Genomic DNA, 16,298 nt, shown 5'->3' with positions numbered 1-16,298 from the left:
GCATGCCATTGTCATCGTCGCCCAGAAGATTCTTTCCTAGGTATATTGCCCTAGATGACGTACAGTAAAATGTGACGTGGATGACAACCTGTGGCCAAATACAGAAGATTAGCATTCCTATTGTATCAGTGGATGGTGTGTATACAAATTCTTGTATTCTGGAATTAGTGAAAAAAAACAACAACATATTTAAGCATACTGCATCATGTCTGATTCCAGTAACATTGCAGAGAATTCTAAACAGTAGAAGTGTCATGTTTTACATAAGAAACCATTGTATAATGGTAACTGTTGTTATTGGGTCATTGTTTTGTGGTTGAAAAAGTGTTTGTTGGCTGTCAACCTGTTATGGAAGAATTAATTGATTTGAGACATCTATGAAGTGGTTTGGTAGTTTTAGTGCATTTTGAATGTGCAATTAACTGCTGTGCCGAGCTGAAAGTTTGTTAGGAGAACTGCGTTAAGAGTTTTTAAAAAGTGGCCCAAGTATTGACAAATGTATCCTAGCGACTGTAAAAAAAAACTGCAACACATTTCTTGTTGCTTAGACACAAAATGCATACAGTAAACACACATTTAAAATGCTTGAACTTTTTACACACAAGTTAAACCAAGACCAAAACAATAAATTTTTACTACCCAATTTACCAATGCTTTCACACTGGACAGACTGTTCATATTGTGAATTGAAACACAAATATATCCCCTGTATTTTATTCCATTACTACTGAGAAACAGCGGTTGAAGTTATGCAAATACTGTAAACACAATTGATTCCTAACTAGGAAACACACACGTGTTGAGATTCTTTCAATCGCATGACCATATGGTATATACAGTAAAGAGGACCTCTTTGGGCTGATCTTGTGCGGAAAAAAAACAATATAGAGCAACATGAAAAAAGTAACCCTGCGTTCACACTGCAGCGACGCGATGTGAGTGACATGTTTTCCATTCATCTTCTATGGAGCCAGGCGCTTTTGTGGTGCATTGTGGGTAGCGAAGCGACGCGATCGAGTTGAGATTTTCTCAAATGTATCCAAACGAGGAGCGATTTTTGCTAGCAATGGCCATTCGCAGTGTTGTTTCTCGTAACGTAGCAACCATGGTAAACATTTCTAGCTTTCAAGCTAGAAGCTAGCTTTCAAGCTCTTCAAGCTCCATCTTTATAAGATGGAGGAGAAGCTAATCGCCTGTGTGGCTGCATATCCAGTCCTGTACGATACGTCCCTGTATTTGTGCAAAGACATTAAAAGAATGAGGCCTGGCACAGGTTTGGCGATGTTGTCAGTGCTCCTGGTGGGTTTTCTGTACTTTCAAATTCTGTCTCTTGTCACATTACACAACTTTGTTCTAGCTAGTTACAGTAGCAGCCCGGCTGGAACTCCCTGGTCGTATTGACAGATTAGCAGACTTTAAGTAATATAATAAAACGTTTTTACACATGTCAATGTGTGTTTATGAAACAGTCTTGTATTTTGTAAATAAGTTGTACTTAAGTCCTATTTTTACACATTTTAAGCTAGAATCAATGATTGGGTTCATGAAAGTACACTACTCTTGAATGATGTTGATGGTTTGAGCACTTTGAGACCTTTAGATCGTGAGTTTGAAGTGACGGAAAACCGAACTCGAAAAGTAGCTAGCTTTTTCCCTCTGTGTAATTACAGAATCATGTAGCATCTCGGCGATTTCATCAAAACGGTAGAGGAGGGCAGCTTTTAGGAGAACAAGCAATTCCCCACCGACCTGTCGGCTCAGAATTTTGATTTGGGTCGAGAAAGTCTTTGTAATAAGCTTAGGCGGCAGCCATGTTTTGGTCGCGCCATGTTCATAAGTTCACCATTTTACAGTTCAGTCGACACCAAAAATGTGTTTGTTACCAAACCTCGAGGAGGGAAGCCTTTAGGAGATGTAGGAATTATGCTTATAGCCAGATGCTCCGATTATTTTTGTGATTTGTGGAAAACTTGCAAGTGGAGTGAGACTGCATCCCGGGGGTACATTGTTTTGACTTTGATTCAGTGACAGACTCGGCTCGCTCACTCACAGGCAGTGCGTAAACGATATCGTAATTCAAGACAAGAGTCTACTGAAGATAGCCAGTATATAGGATTTTTCAAAACAAGCCTATTCCATTTGTAATTTTCCTGAGAAAGCGACCTGTTAGCCAGGCTAGTTTCACTCGGTCAGCCTATTTAAAGGTCTCTGACAGTCAGAATCACTGTTTACAGGCAAAGGTCGAGCTGGTCTTTGGTCAGATGTGTATATTGACCAGTTTAGAGCTAAATACTCTTGCCAGAGCCTGGAATCGAGCCAAATGTTTGGAGTGACTGCATGGCCGGGTCTCCATCAGTTCAACACATTTGGATTCAAGTTCAAGTGATGCCATTGCATTTCGCAGTCAAAACTGTAGTTTATGTCAAGTGTAGATGTAAAAAGCTTCATTTTTCACAACTGATATGGATCCTTTATTCACTTTTACAGGTCTGGAGGGTCATGCAGAGAGGCCTGCTCAACAGAGTTCAACAGAGAATGCTGAGAGAAACTGATCCCTTGCTGGACTACCCCCCTATAGCTGGACAGAATCAGGACAGCTTCTCTTCAGCCCTGACCCCAGGACAGCTTCATCCAGCTGGCCTGCCCTGACTGAGTCTGAAAGAGGTGTATTTATGTAAATGTCCACATTGCCTCAATATCTTTGTGTCAATAAATCAAATATCATTTTGACTGATGGTTTTCAAACCTTATTGGGTTCAAGATTACATCACTTTGAAGTACCATCAACAATTTCACCTTGGTATGTCAAAACATGATTGAATTTTAGTAGTTTAAACTTTGGCTGAATCTAACAACTCTTACCACAGAAGAAACAGCTTTTATACAGTGACTGAACATGACAATATTCAACACTGAGAATAGCTCAATGGACTGGGACAGTGACCTGCAAAGAATAAGGTTGCAGGTGTGAATCCAGCCGCAGTCTTTTAGCCTGTATTAAATTTGAATCTGTTTAGTTAAACAGGATGACATCATTATGAAATACCATGCGCAATTTCATGCAATTCCACTTTGAAATGTCAACCGTTTCTTAACCCTTCTTCCAAAGCTGACCAAAGAGAATACTCTGCCCTTTCTACTCATACAGTCTCAACAGTTGGTGTGTAGCAGAGAGGATAGAGAGGCTGCCTTGTAACCTTAAGCTCATGAGTTCAAATCCCCATCCAGCGTATTGTAGTTGGCCCAACATGAAGTAGTCTGGCTCTCTTGTCCAACTCTTGACCTTCAACAATTTAAATGTTTATAATATTTTGCCATTATGCGGAGGAACCCGCATCACTGCTTGCAGCTATATTTCCATTTGATGTTAGTGTTTTTATGACATTGTGCTATGATTGGATAAATGTTCCTGTTGAAGGAGATGTTTGAAAGAAATGCGTGTTAGTGTTTTGGTAGACATGGTGTATTGTTTCGTGTTTTTATTGTGTTTTGAGTTTAGAGTGTGTGATTTTGAGCATTAAATACCGTTTTGCAAATTGTGTGTTGTAGGTGTGTTGGTGCGGTAAGAGTTTAGGAAACTTGTTATTTAAAAGATTGTAATAGTGATTGTAAAAACTGTACGGAGTCTGACATGAAGCAGGCTGCTAATTAGTTTGCCACGGATGCAGAGACGGCAGCTAGCACAACTACAAGTTCCATTCAAATTAGCATCACGAGGACAAGTGTTAATAGGCAGCTCCCAGTCAATGATCTAGCACCCCCTCAGCACCTGCATTAAAAATTATCTGGCGTCGCCCCTGAGTGTATTTTGCAGTTAACTACTCTATAAACTTGGAATACAGTAGGACATATAGTATGTATACAGCAGAGCATTTACACACACTGTCTGATTACTTTCAGAGAGTCATGGTGTTGGAGGCCAATGAAGTCCCCCATTAAATGATCTACGTAGACGAGGCAGGCTTCAAATAAGCGAAAAGGCGTCGGCGCGGAAGAACCATAATTGGCAAAGGGGCTACAGTTACCGTACCGGGCCAGAGAGGAGCCAACATCACCATGTGTGCCGCAATCTCCAACAACGGTGCACTCCTGCAAGTCTAAGATTGGCCCCTACAACAAATCAAATCAAATGTATTTGTATAGCCCTTTTTACACACAAGCATGTCACAGAGGACTTCACATACGCCTATAGAACTGCCCCTCAACCAACCTAAACCCTCAAGGAAGACAAGGAAAAACGGGAGAAAAAATGGAAGAAACCTTGAGAGGAGCAATTCAGAGAGGGATCCCCTCCTCCAGAGACGGTTGGTAAAAGAGAGGAGCAGAACACAAGCTAAACAACCTAAGTCAAACCATGACAATGGGTTTTGAAACACCAAAATCCATTGTTCGGCTTTATAGACGTTGGATGGGACCTGGAAACTCGCTGTTGGCCTTAATGGAGACTGGTTTCCGGTTGACGACCTGGTCCAGCGTTGGTAGACCGACGACCAGGCAGGTCCTGACAACTCAGACCCCCCACACCACAAGAAATGTGTGGGGGGGACAGAGAGGAGAACAGGGATTAGAGAATGCCAGGAGCAGCTAACAGTTACAGTCGTAATAGAATGAGAACACCGACCGCCTTCTCAGGATGTTAGAAGACATGAAAGTCTAAAGTTTAGAGGTCATGAAGTTAAAAGACATGAAAGTCTTAAGTTTAGAGGTCATGAAAGTTTTTGAAATTTGAGCGAGTGCAGGTCGCCCGTGAGACCACCTAGTCTTTTAGGTGGCAGCCATGCTAGAAAGCGTCATATTAGTATTTTCGTAGCTAATTTTATAGTTCAATTTTACACAAAAAAACTGAAAGAGGGAAATGTTATGACGATATGACTATTGTAAAAACAGCCAGGTGGTGAGATTTTAATGAAGGTTGCTGTAAAAACATTGATTTGTTTGCTACGTGAGAGCCCCGTCAACCTCCATTGACGATTGCAGCAGCAATAACAGTGTTGTCAACGAGTGTTGACATCCAAGTGGACAGCAGTGTTTTAAAGATATGGCGATTGCGGAGACAGCCAGTGGGTCAGCATATTTTTGTTAATTGTCAAGGGAAGTGGCCTTTTTGCCTCGTCGTAGCACTCCGCAAGTAGTCCGGTAACTTTTCAACCCCAGCGTACTTTGTTGCTTAGCGACGTCAGCTGATTTGAAGCCTAAATAATGTTTCAAGTCTTTGGCTATTTGTCTGCTGATCAACAATAAATAAGCCCCTTCAGGGCGAAACAAAACCCCTCCGCTTCGCGTCGGGGTGCTGTTCGCCCTATCCCTTACAAGAGAAACGTTCTTATTTCCTGCGCTTTCAAACTATCAGTTGAGTGTGGATAGCAACAGCAGCTAGCTTGCCTCTAGCAAACTGCTTTTGAATTAGCCATGTCCCCCTAAATTACTATCAAACTTATTTACGGACCCACCTGCAACTGAAGCAAGTAAGCACACTTGCACACTACATTTCTCCAGAAATTGTACCCTCTCTTGTTACCAGGTGTCAGCATTGTCAGCATTTTGAGTGGAAATTTCATTTGCATTTGTACAGGTGTATTTGTGCACATTGGGCTGGCACTCGCAGCGGAACAACAATTTACTGGCCGCTCTGTCCATTCGCGCAACTCACAGTTGCGTATTGATCAGACAAGAATCAACTCGATTACTATTGATTCAAACAGAACTAGGGTTCGGCTGTAGCCCACTTGAAACATACTATTGAGAACATATTCTCTGACATTTTTCATAGTCGCTCGGGAAAACGGCTTTCTGCGCGCCTATTCTCTATGCAGGAAAAACCCTGCTTTCGTGACCTAAATCAAAATTCTGATGTGACAGATCAATGGGGAATTGCTCTCTCTCTCTCTCTCAAATGCTGTCATCTTCGACTAGTGATGTGTCGTTCGTGAACGATTCGTTCAATTTGAACAAATCCTTACAAGGACTCGGGAGTAACGAGTCCTCTCAAATAGTGATTCGTTCATTTCCGGACTCGGCCTTTCTACAAGTCTTTGGATCATTTTTCACGTGACCCGCATAGGCTCTGTACTGATAGATAGAGTAACGACGATTCGTTCGTTTCCTGACTCGGTCTTTCTACGAGTCTTTGGATCATTTTTCACGTTACCTGCATAGGCTCTGTAGCGAGAGGAAACAAACAATTTGTTCATTTCCCGACTCGGTCTTTCTGCGAGTCTTTAGATCCTTTTTTCATGTGACCCGCATTGTATTTTTTAGTAGAGGAAACAGTTTCCTTCTTCCCTTTCGCTTGGCTGCTGTTTTAGTAAGATGTGAATGATCTTTGCTCAAATCATCATACTGACTGGTTTTGTTATTTTCACTTTACATTTACCCTTACAGTTTAGTGAAGTGTAATTGTTTCCCGGGATAATTAAATGTAAGTGTGATAATAAATGACCAAATCATACAAACTGTCATGATACATTATTTTAAGCCCCCCCCCCCCTGTTAAAATGAACGAATGACTCAAAAAAAAAAGATTCCCAACACTAAAACAGTTGCAAGCTGGGATTTTATCACACTAGAGCTAAAACACATGATTGTTGGTCCGTTGCTATACAATGCGAGCTATTCAGGCTCATGGAGAAAAAAACCTTTTAGTCACAAATTTATTAGCATTCAGGCAGTGTTGCCAACTTAGCCACTTTCTCGCTAGATCTGGCGACTTTACAAACTCCTGGCGACTTTTATTGTCAAAAGCGACTAGCGACAAATCTAGCAACTTTTTTCGGTGATGTTTGAGACTTGCTGGTGTTGTGGAGACTGACGTGAAAACACGGATAGTTTTTCAGTACTGTCCTCAACGACCAAGCGGGTGCTGCCATGAGGTCCTCCGCCCAGGGATACAGATGGAGTTTTTGAACTGGGGGGGGGACCAAGCTGTCAGCAAATGATCCCAACTCCATTAGTTACTTTATGTTATATACATATGCAATGTTTATTGCAGCTTCAGTATATACAGGCCTACTGAAGTGCAATGTATATATTGTGGTAACAAAAGTCAGAACGATAAGGTGAACCCCCAACCCTGTTGGAGGGTCCGGGGGAATGCTCCCCTGGAAGAAAATTTCTTACAATTTAAAGTTTAACAATATCATGTTATTTTAACCAGCTGATTGGCTGTGAGGTTTAGGGCACCATCGTAACTTTCTTGAGCAATTAAATATATCACTTGTTCTGCCTGCTTTGTGATATGCATGCCTCAGTGGCGATTTGGCAATTGACTGCAAAACCGATTTTACCTTGTCATAGTTGAATAACGACAGTTCGGTGGGTAAAATGAACATACCGTGAATATCAAAGTCCATTGACACCTCTTTCCTATTCAAATCTCAAAAAGAAAAAATTTGAATGTAAAACGCTAGCTTTTCAACAAAGCTACCAGTCCTACGTAGGACCGGGGACCGCCCTTTTTGGCTCTGGTCTGTATCTTTGTCACTCCCCCGAATTTATATCCAGACCAGCCCGAGGTAGCGTCTATCTCCGATAATAGTTTAGCTGCGCACTGCTCTGTGTAAGCTACTTATAAGGAATTACAAAGAAGAACGTTTTGAATTATAACAAGGATATTGAAAATGGACCACAGTCGTACATGCTGTGTTCCAGGCTGTACAGGGAAGGCTAACACTCACAGTCTTCCCAAGGAGCCAAACATTCAACAGGCATGGCTGCTGTTGTCTATGAGAAGATCCCTGCGAAGTTCGACACTCAATCATTCATTTGCTCTGAACATTTCACCCTAGACAACCAAGGTTTGGACAATTGCAAGCAGGATTTGCTAGGAAGCTTAACCTGGAAAGAAGTGCTGTTCCGACCGTATGCTCATTGCAACCGCAAGCTATAAGGACAGTATGATGTTGTGCTAACAGTTATTAGCAATGCTAACGTTTCCTGTATAATATAGCATACCAGGTAGAATGCTAAATAAGTTTCTACACACATCAAATTACTCTAGATAGACTAGCTGAAGTCGGCATTAGAAGGGAAGCTTCCGAAAAATAGCCAGAAAACGAACAGCAGTCTGGCTTATTGCTAACGCCTGTCTAGATAATCTATTTGAAAGAACTGGAGAAAGGCAGGTGCTTGATACAGGATACAGTAGCATTGCTAGTAACTGTTACTAGTAACACCTAGACTGTAGGCATGTTTAGCTTGCTTACGCAAGAGCATAGGTAGAATGTGTGATCATTTAGCCTAGTTTATTGGCAATGGGGCTAATGTTGGCGTCAACTGTGGCAGTGATACTGCGAGTCGAGATACAATTTGAAAACAAAAGCGTTTTGTTATGAACAGTAATCTATTAAAGTCTGGACTGATAATGAGGACGTAGAGTGTAGCGATTGCACGGGAGCTTAACGACTGTATTTCCAGTTTGACATATGAGGATATTTGCACAGTATTAAATAAATATATTTAGTTATACACTGTGTTCTGCAGTTATCTGTCTAAAGGTAGGATATGTGATGTTATCCTGTATTCCATGCAGTCAGACAATCTCCCCCTCCTGAACTCCCATAGTGGACAATCTGATGGTGATGAAGCGCTGAATTTTTATTTAAAATTTGAGTTGTATTGTACAAGGTGCTTATGGAACAAGAATCACTCAGTATAAGCGCAAATAACACTGCTGGATGTAATCTTCATGATAATTATGAAATTGAATGAAAAAAACAAAATATATAAATATTACGAGTAATGTTCTTCCCACTTTCAATTTCTGCAGTCTGACTACAGTACGGTCATCTGCGTCGCCAATTCCAACTGTTTTCAAAACGTGCGTAGGCCTACGGGAGGGTCAGAGTTTGCGTGGAGGACCGCACATTCTCCCGTCAAGTTTATTTTTTATAAATCACAACCTTTGCGTGGAAAGTGGCGAATGCACATTTTCTGTCCCGTTTTGTGCGTACGCAAGCTTTATAAATGAGACCCCAGGCGATTTACAAATGTTTTTATTATGTCCGTGTATGTCCTAGTGATGGGAAGTTCGGATCATTTTACTGATTTGGTTCTTTGACTCTCGTTCAGTAAAATGAACAAATATTTTTTCGAGTCATTCGTTAATTTCAACGGGGGGGGGGGGGGGGGGGCTATACGTCCACTGCAAACACGTTTCATATTCTCATGTAGGTTAGTGCATGACATGTGCACCAGTAGATATTCCTGCATTAAAATAATGTATCATGATAGATGATTTGGTAATTTATTATCCCACTAGCATTTAATTATCATGGCAAACAATTACACTGCACTAAACTGTAAGTGTAAATGTGAAGTGAAAATAACAAAACCAGTCAGTATGCTGACTTGAGCGAATATCATTTACGTCCTACTAAAACAGCGGCCACGCGAAAGGGAATGAGGAAACTGTTTCCTCTACTAAAAAATACAATGCAGGTCACATGAAAAAATATCCAAAGACTCGTACCGGAAGACCGAGTCGGGAAATGAACGAATCATTTCAGTTTACTTGGACGAGCCTATGCAACAGTCCCGATGCGCGGCCACGAGAAAATGAACGAATCACTCTTTGAGAGGACTCGTTATTCCCGAGTCCTTGTAAGGATTCGTTCAAAATGAACGAATTGTTCACGAACGACACATCACTAGTATGTCCAGAACCTCACCGACAGGAGAGTTAGCTGTTGGTTAGCCCTCAAATGAAAAATGAAAGGTTGATACAGAATGTAGAGGTTTTAACAAGACATGGACTTCTAAGTATCTGTTTACTGAGGTCAAAGTCAAGCTGTGTTCAAGTTTTGGAGAACAGGCTGTGTTGAAGGATTATAATTTGAATCGGCACTTAGAGACTAAAGAAAACAGGGATGCAAACACATGTATGGTCAAAAAAGAGAGAGGTAATTGCTCATGCCACACCCACGCCTCCGGTGAATACAGGTCTCTGGTTATTGTCAGTCTTTTGCCCTGCCAGCATCAATCAGAGACTGGTAAAAAGGAGTTATATCCACTTTTCCAGGGTGGGTGAGGAACAACTATCTCTCATAGTTGAGCCCCATAGACCTCTTTAAAAGAGCCCAAGCAACACCCCTCCCCTCATACTGCTCTAACTCTTTGTCCTGGCTCCTAAAGAGTACACACACATCATCAGCATATGCAGACAGTGATATCACTCCCCCATCTCCTTCCTGCCCCTGGGTAAGCCACACCCTGCAATCTTCTCCTCAACCTGCATAGTATTGGCTCTATGGCCAGAGCATTTAACTGGCCTGACAGTCGACACCCCTACCTAATCCCTTCCTAACTGGGACTGGCCGACTCCCCCCCCCCCCCCCCACAACAAATGCAACAAACCCAAACGACTCCATCACTTCAAATAGATATGAATGATGATGTAAAATGCTTTTTCTTGATCAACTGCCAGAAGACTGACAGGGAGAGAAATAGAGAGGAGAGTGGGAGAGGGAGAGAGAGACACTTTGTGGAATGCGTCTGATATGTCTTTCCATTATCAATGGGGACAAAACTCAGCAATGTCAAGTAAAATAAAATCAATATTTCATTTAAGCTCAGGGGGTACTGTCGCCTGACATTGATCTTTTTCTCATAGCTAATGCTCTGGTTACAGGGTGTGTTGGGTGTTGTTTGCATAAGTGGGAGAAAGCATCAGTCTATGAGTGTGTGTGCGTGTGTCTCTGTGTGTATGTGTATCCTGGAGTGTGCGTATGTTTATATACATATGTGGCTGTGTGCATAGGAGAGTGTGACAGAGAGACATGGAGACTGAGCATAAGAGTCATGAGTCAAACAAACGCCACTCTAATCTGTTTAAATGTCTTCTGTGTGTGTGTACTTGTGTGTTTGCATGGTATGTTTGTGTGTGGAGAGAAAAGGAAAATCACCATGGAAACATTTATCCTTAATGGAAGTAGAAGCATTGTCTTTTATCAAATGTTGTCATGGACAGGAAACAAAAAACATATTGCTGCTTGGTTACATCTTTGCTGTCTCCAGGCAAGGGAAAAGAAAAAACAGCTAAACAAATAGTAGATTTTTTTTTTCATCTAGAAGGATTGACATGAGTATTTCATTTTTTCAAAGCCTTTCAGAACCTTGAAAAGCATACCTATGTACACACATGCACACAAACACACATACTGTACACATAACTCAAATACAGGCTTAACTTTCTTATCTGAAATGGTCCTGTGAATTAATTAAAAGAGAGGCGTTATTTGGAACACATGTACCAATTAATATTACATTAACTTCCTGTCCCCTTTCTCTCCTCACCAATCATCTGATTAATTTCTGTAATTAAAAACTGGTATGCAAATGCTTTTGCTGGTCCTGTGCAGTTGTGTGTCTGTGCGTGTGGTCATTAGGTATTAGTTGTTAACCCCCATTACTTCAAACTGTGATGGATGACTAACTAGTTCTAATGTCCAGTGCCCTGCACTCAGTTCTCCACTCAACCTCGCCCCTCTGCCGCCCTCGACATTTAACGCTGTGTATATGATCACATGTACCTCATGACACCTCTACGACATCAATAACTGCCGCCGTTTGGACACCCATCTCGTCCCCCACTTCCTGCATCCTGACACCCATCTCGTCGCCCACTTCCTGCATCCTGGGGTTGACCTGGACGCGCCGTCAGCGCCGCGCATGTGAACTAAAGTGGATCTGGAGACTCTCCTCACTACATCCGGGTGGCCTTAACACTCGCCTTCCAACACAACACACACCCTGACTGCCTGACGGGTCGGGGTTATGGCCCCCCTCTAGACCCAGTGCTCCGCCATGGCCATGGCTGCTGGCTACCACCCTCCCATTACCTCAGATACCTGGATGACATCTGTGGGGTGTTGTCACACCCTCGTGAGGGCTTCATCACTTTTGTGGACATCCTATCTCTAGGCTATCTCGTTGTTATGATCAGTGACCTATGCAGTTTTGTAAAGCTCTCTTTTGGAAGTCGCTTTAGATAAAAGTGTCTGCTAAATGCATAAATGTAAATCCTCAACTCCCACCACGCCTCCATCAAAGTAAAGTATGTACTCCATGAGACCAGCATAGTCTTCTTGGACACCACCACCTTTAAAGGCGGGGATTTCCCCACATCCCACTGCCTGGATGTGAAGGTGTTCTTCAAAGAAACGGACACACACGCCCTTCGACACATGGACAGCTACCACCCGAAACACATGTGCCCCCATGCCTTAAAGGACCCTGAGGCACGTGGAGGTTATCTTCCCAGCTTGGAGGTTCCCCTCCAAACCCGCTGTCCCCTGGGTCCCCCCTGTATCCACCTCCAGACCCACTGGCCAGCCCGGCACACCTCCCACCACATCCCGCTGGGCTATCACGTTGCGTGAGATGGACCAGGCCCCTGAGGACTGGCAGGACCATGACGCCACCGCCCCAATGAAGGTAAACTCCGCCGCGGCTCCCTCTGCCCCATACAACCTCTCCACTTCTGCCCTCCCATCCCAGTTGGGGTCTAGACCCGCTGCCCCCACTCCCCCTTCAGACCATGCCTACCCCCCCACAACCACCTTCCTTCTTTGCCCCCACCACTTTTTCCGTCCGCGCTGAGGTCCACGTAGAGGAGGAAGTATGTTTGCATGGTATGCATGCAAACATACTCCACACGGCGGAGTATGACTCAGTTATGGTCGTTGGCCTTGCCCCGAAGACCACAGCGACCCTCCTGGGCCCACCCAACCCCTCCCCTGGTCCTGAGCGATGCTGGGCCTTTGCCTTACAGGGGCCAGCGACAACGCTCTTTTGGCAGACCACCTCACTGTCTTTGAGTTCCAATCCAACACCTTCTCCCTACCTGCCCTCCCCCTCCCACCCTCTCTCTCCCTTACAGAGGAGGCTGAGGATGATGTCATGGGCAATACGTCCATGCCTCTCCTGACTGTTGATATCCCGGTCCCCCCCCACTTCTGCTCCCCTCCCCCCGGCCCCTCGTTCTCCTCCTTTGGCCAGCACCAGCTCCTCCACTTCCTGGTCGAGTGTCGGCGGTGCGCCCTCCTGTGGCGGGTCTGCTTCCCCTTTACACCCGGCACGGCCCCGGGTCCAAAAAGGACTGGTCTTTGACCCCCAACAGGCCCGTCATCTATATGGGTGACTCTTACCTGCACTGCCTCCCTCCAGTTCTGCTGGACCGAGTGCAGGTAAATTGCTATCCCGGGTCCAGGTTCACGCAAGCTGTGGACATTCTAAACAGCGTTGTGACCCCAAACCTGCTTGTCTCACATGTCATCCTTTCCTTTGGTCTAAACAACCATACCTCGACCTATGCCCACCCCAGGCCAATGTGATGACCCGCGACGCTACCCGGCCCTCCATCGTGGTCCCCCTTATCAACGGGGACCCAGCTCAACCGATCAGTCATGCCAGGTCTACAGCAGACCCACAATGGAAATGGGAAAAACCATTAGCAAACTAATCAAGACGACACACCATTACAGAGAGGTCAAGGCCTATGTCACTGACGGCATACAGCCACCGGGGCTCCAATCTAAAATTGACGAACTGGCCACAATGTTTTGACCGTTATCCCCGACACATGACAGCTGGAGCCAGCTCCAACAGATCTCCGTCAAATGTATCCAAGAATCATACCTGTCTCTCGAGCAGCACTACTACATAGATGATACAAGGTCATAGATGATATCACTCGGAAACTCAGGAAGAGCTCTGCCACCTTTAGAAACTGGCTGGATGCATGGGAGCTAGAGGTTAAATGGGCCACTCGCGATCTGGGAAACTATTTCTCAAGCTACGTTATGTCAGGCCATGTCTTTTCTTCCGTGTGACGTCTTTCCTTCTTCTGATCCTTCTTCCTCCTCTACTGCTAACGCACCCTGGGCTCCTCCGGTTTCTGCAGCCAGACCTATGATCACGCCCTCCATGGTGGCACGCACGGTTCACGCCGCCCCGACCCCGTGTGGAGCCTAGGGCCAGTCACATGGGCGAGCCTCAGGTCCGAGACTGAGGAGCCTCTGGCCCTCCCTGATCCGGTCCTGGTTGTGGCCAGAACCCTCAGTCGCACTACACTCTCCCCGGCTCCTGTTCCAATGGAACAGTCTGGAATGGAGTCAGTTAGATACGACAGAATTAGCTACCTTCTTCCCTCAAATGGCATCTCCTGCCGCCCTACGTACGCTACTTATAGGATGTTGTACAACGTGAGGCACTGTCGGCGGGCCTATCCTCACTCCTCTGACCTCTTTGATCCTCCTCTCTCTTCCTTCTCTCCTAGTATCCCGATCACTACAGCGATTGCCGCCTTAGCGCTCCCTTCAGGGAGTCCGGAGACGCACCCCACTCAGTTCTCTCTCTGTCCTCACCACTACTGCGGTTGGTGCAACGACGCCCGCACCCGGCCCCTCCGCTCTGGAGGCCCGGAGACAAAATCCATCCAGTTCTCTCTCAGTCCGCGCGACGGTTGCTACTACGTTGCCGGGCCTGGGGACTAGCCCCTCTCAATGCCACCCCCTCTACACGGGCAGTTGACATGACTACCGCCGCGCCACAGCTATCACTCTGAGTTTAGTTATCATAATTCTTACGTGGAATGCTCCCAATTTTTCAATACTCTGATGATGTTTACCACAACCACCTCTGGGCCGGGACTCTGATGAGAATCCATCTTATGTTTCTTATTGTATATGTATATATATTACTAGTCCTCTGAGTGCTCCTCACTCACCCCGTGTCAAGCGCTTTAGGGGTAACCCAGCCTGGGTCCCCCTCGGGGTTCCTGGAGGGGCCCAGCCCCTGTTCGGATGTGGTGGATGACTCAGCATTGGCATAGTGAGTGCCTCAGTCCTGAGCCTAAGTGGGTCGAATTACTGAACTACTGGAGATTTTCAGACCTAATCCTAACCCTCTCCTTCCTTTGACCTGTCCTTCTCTGACGAGGCTGAGGATGAAGTTGTGGGTGACACCTCTATGCCTCTTTACTGTCACCATCCCGGTCCCCCCGCTCTTGCCCCCCTCACCCCTGCCATTTCTTCTCCCCCGACCAGTCACACCTTTCCGCCCCCCCCCCCCCTCCCCTAACCAGCACCTGCTCCTCCACCGCACTCCCTGGACCGGTGACCCGGCACAGCCCCGGGTCTAAGAAGAATGGGTCCCTGACCCCCAATAGGCGGGTTATAATTATGGTTGACTCGAACCTGCACTGCCTCCCTCCAGTTCTACTGGCACGACAACCGCCATGCCACAGCTATCACTCTATACTAGACACGAGCACAACGGTAACAAGAACAACTGGAGCCTGACTCCTGGTAGATCGACTATAATAATGGGTTCCTTCAATCTCAATCGTCTTCCAGCCATCAACATACAGTACAAGTCGACTGTTACCCGGGGGCCAGACTCTACCATGCGATTAACATCCTCACAAAAATCTTTGGCCCTGCTCTGCATGTGAAGCGTGTAGTTTTGGCTTTCAGCCTCAATAATCGGACCACGGGCATCGACACCTCCACCAAACAAGCGATGACCATGTTCACCAAAGCCACTGCTGCTTTTCCTCACGCCTCCATCTCTATCCCGTTGATAAAAACATCTCCTGAACTGTCGACGATCGAAAAGGAAACCATCGCTAGTCTCAAACGTTACCTGGCCGCACATGTGCCTATCATCTCACTGCTACCTGTCACGTCCTTTAGCACCGGCAGAGACCACATACACTGGACGACTCCCACGACTACGCACGCGCACAGGCTCAATTATTTAATTGTTCCCTGACCCCCATTAGGCGGGTTATAATTATGGTTGACTCAAACCTGCACTACCTCCCTCCAGTTCTACTGGACCGGGTGCAGGTAGATTGTTACCCTGGAGCAGATTTACGCACACTGTTGACATTTTTAACAGCGTGGGGTACCCCAACATGCTCGTCACCCACGTTGTTCTTTCCTTCGTTCTGAACAACTGGACCTCACCCTCGGCCTATTCCCACCCCCAGGCAACGTCATGATGAGACGTGCACATGCGGTGTTCCCCCGGGCATCTATCGTGGTCCCCCTCATCAACGGGGACCCCGTATTGCCCTGGATGGAGAGGGACAACATCGCCCGACTCAGTGTTCCAGGCGTCCCACCTCCATCATCTCCCTCCATCCGGCCGCCAGGTACCATACGGAAAACAAAAACATCCACTTGACGGCGTCCACGGCCTTGGCCCAATGGACCCCATAGGTCAGCTAATTATGCCGCCCACCCCTCATGATGAGGACCCAGTGCTCCGCCATCTCAATGGCTGCTGGCCTCGGGGCT

This window comes from Hypomesus nipponensis, chromosome 9, assembly GCF_054491055.1.
Source record: "Hypomesus nipponensis isolate SF chromosome 9, ASM5449105v1, whole genome shotgun sequence".
NCBI lineage: Eukaryota > Metazoa > Chordata > Actinopteri > Osmeriformes > Osmeridae > Hypomesus > Hypomesus nipponensis.
The sequence above is the reverse complement of the archived record's forward strand: the minus strand, read 5'-3'. Positions refer to the sequence as shown.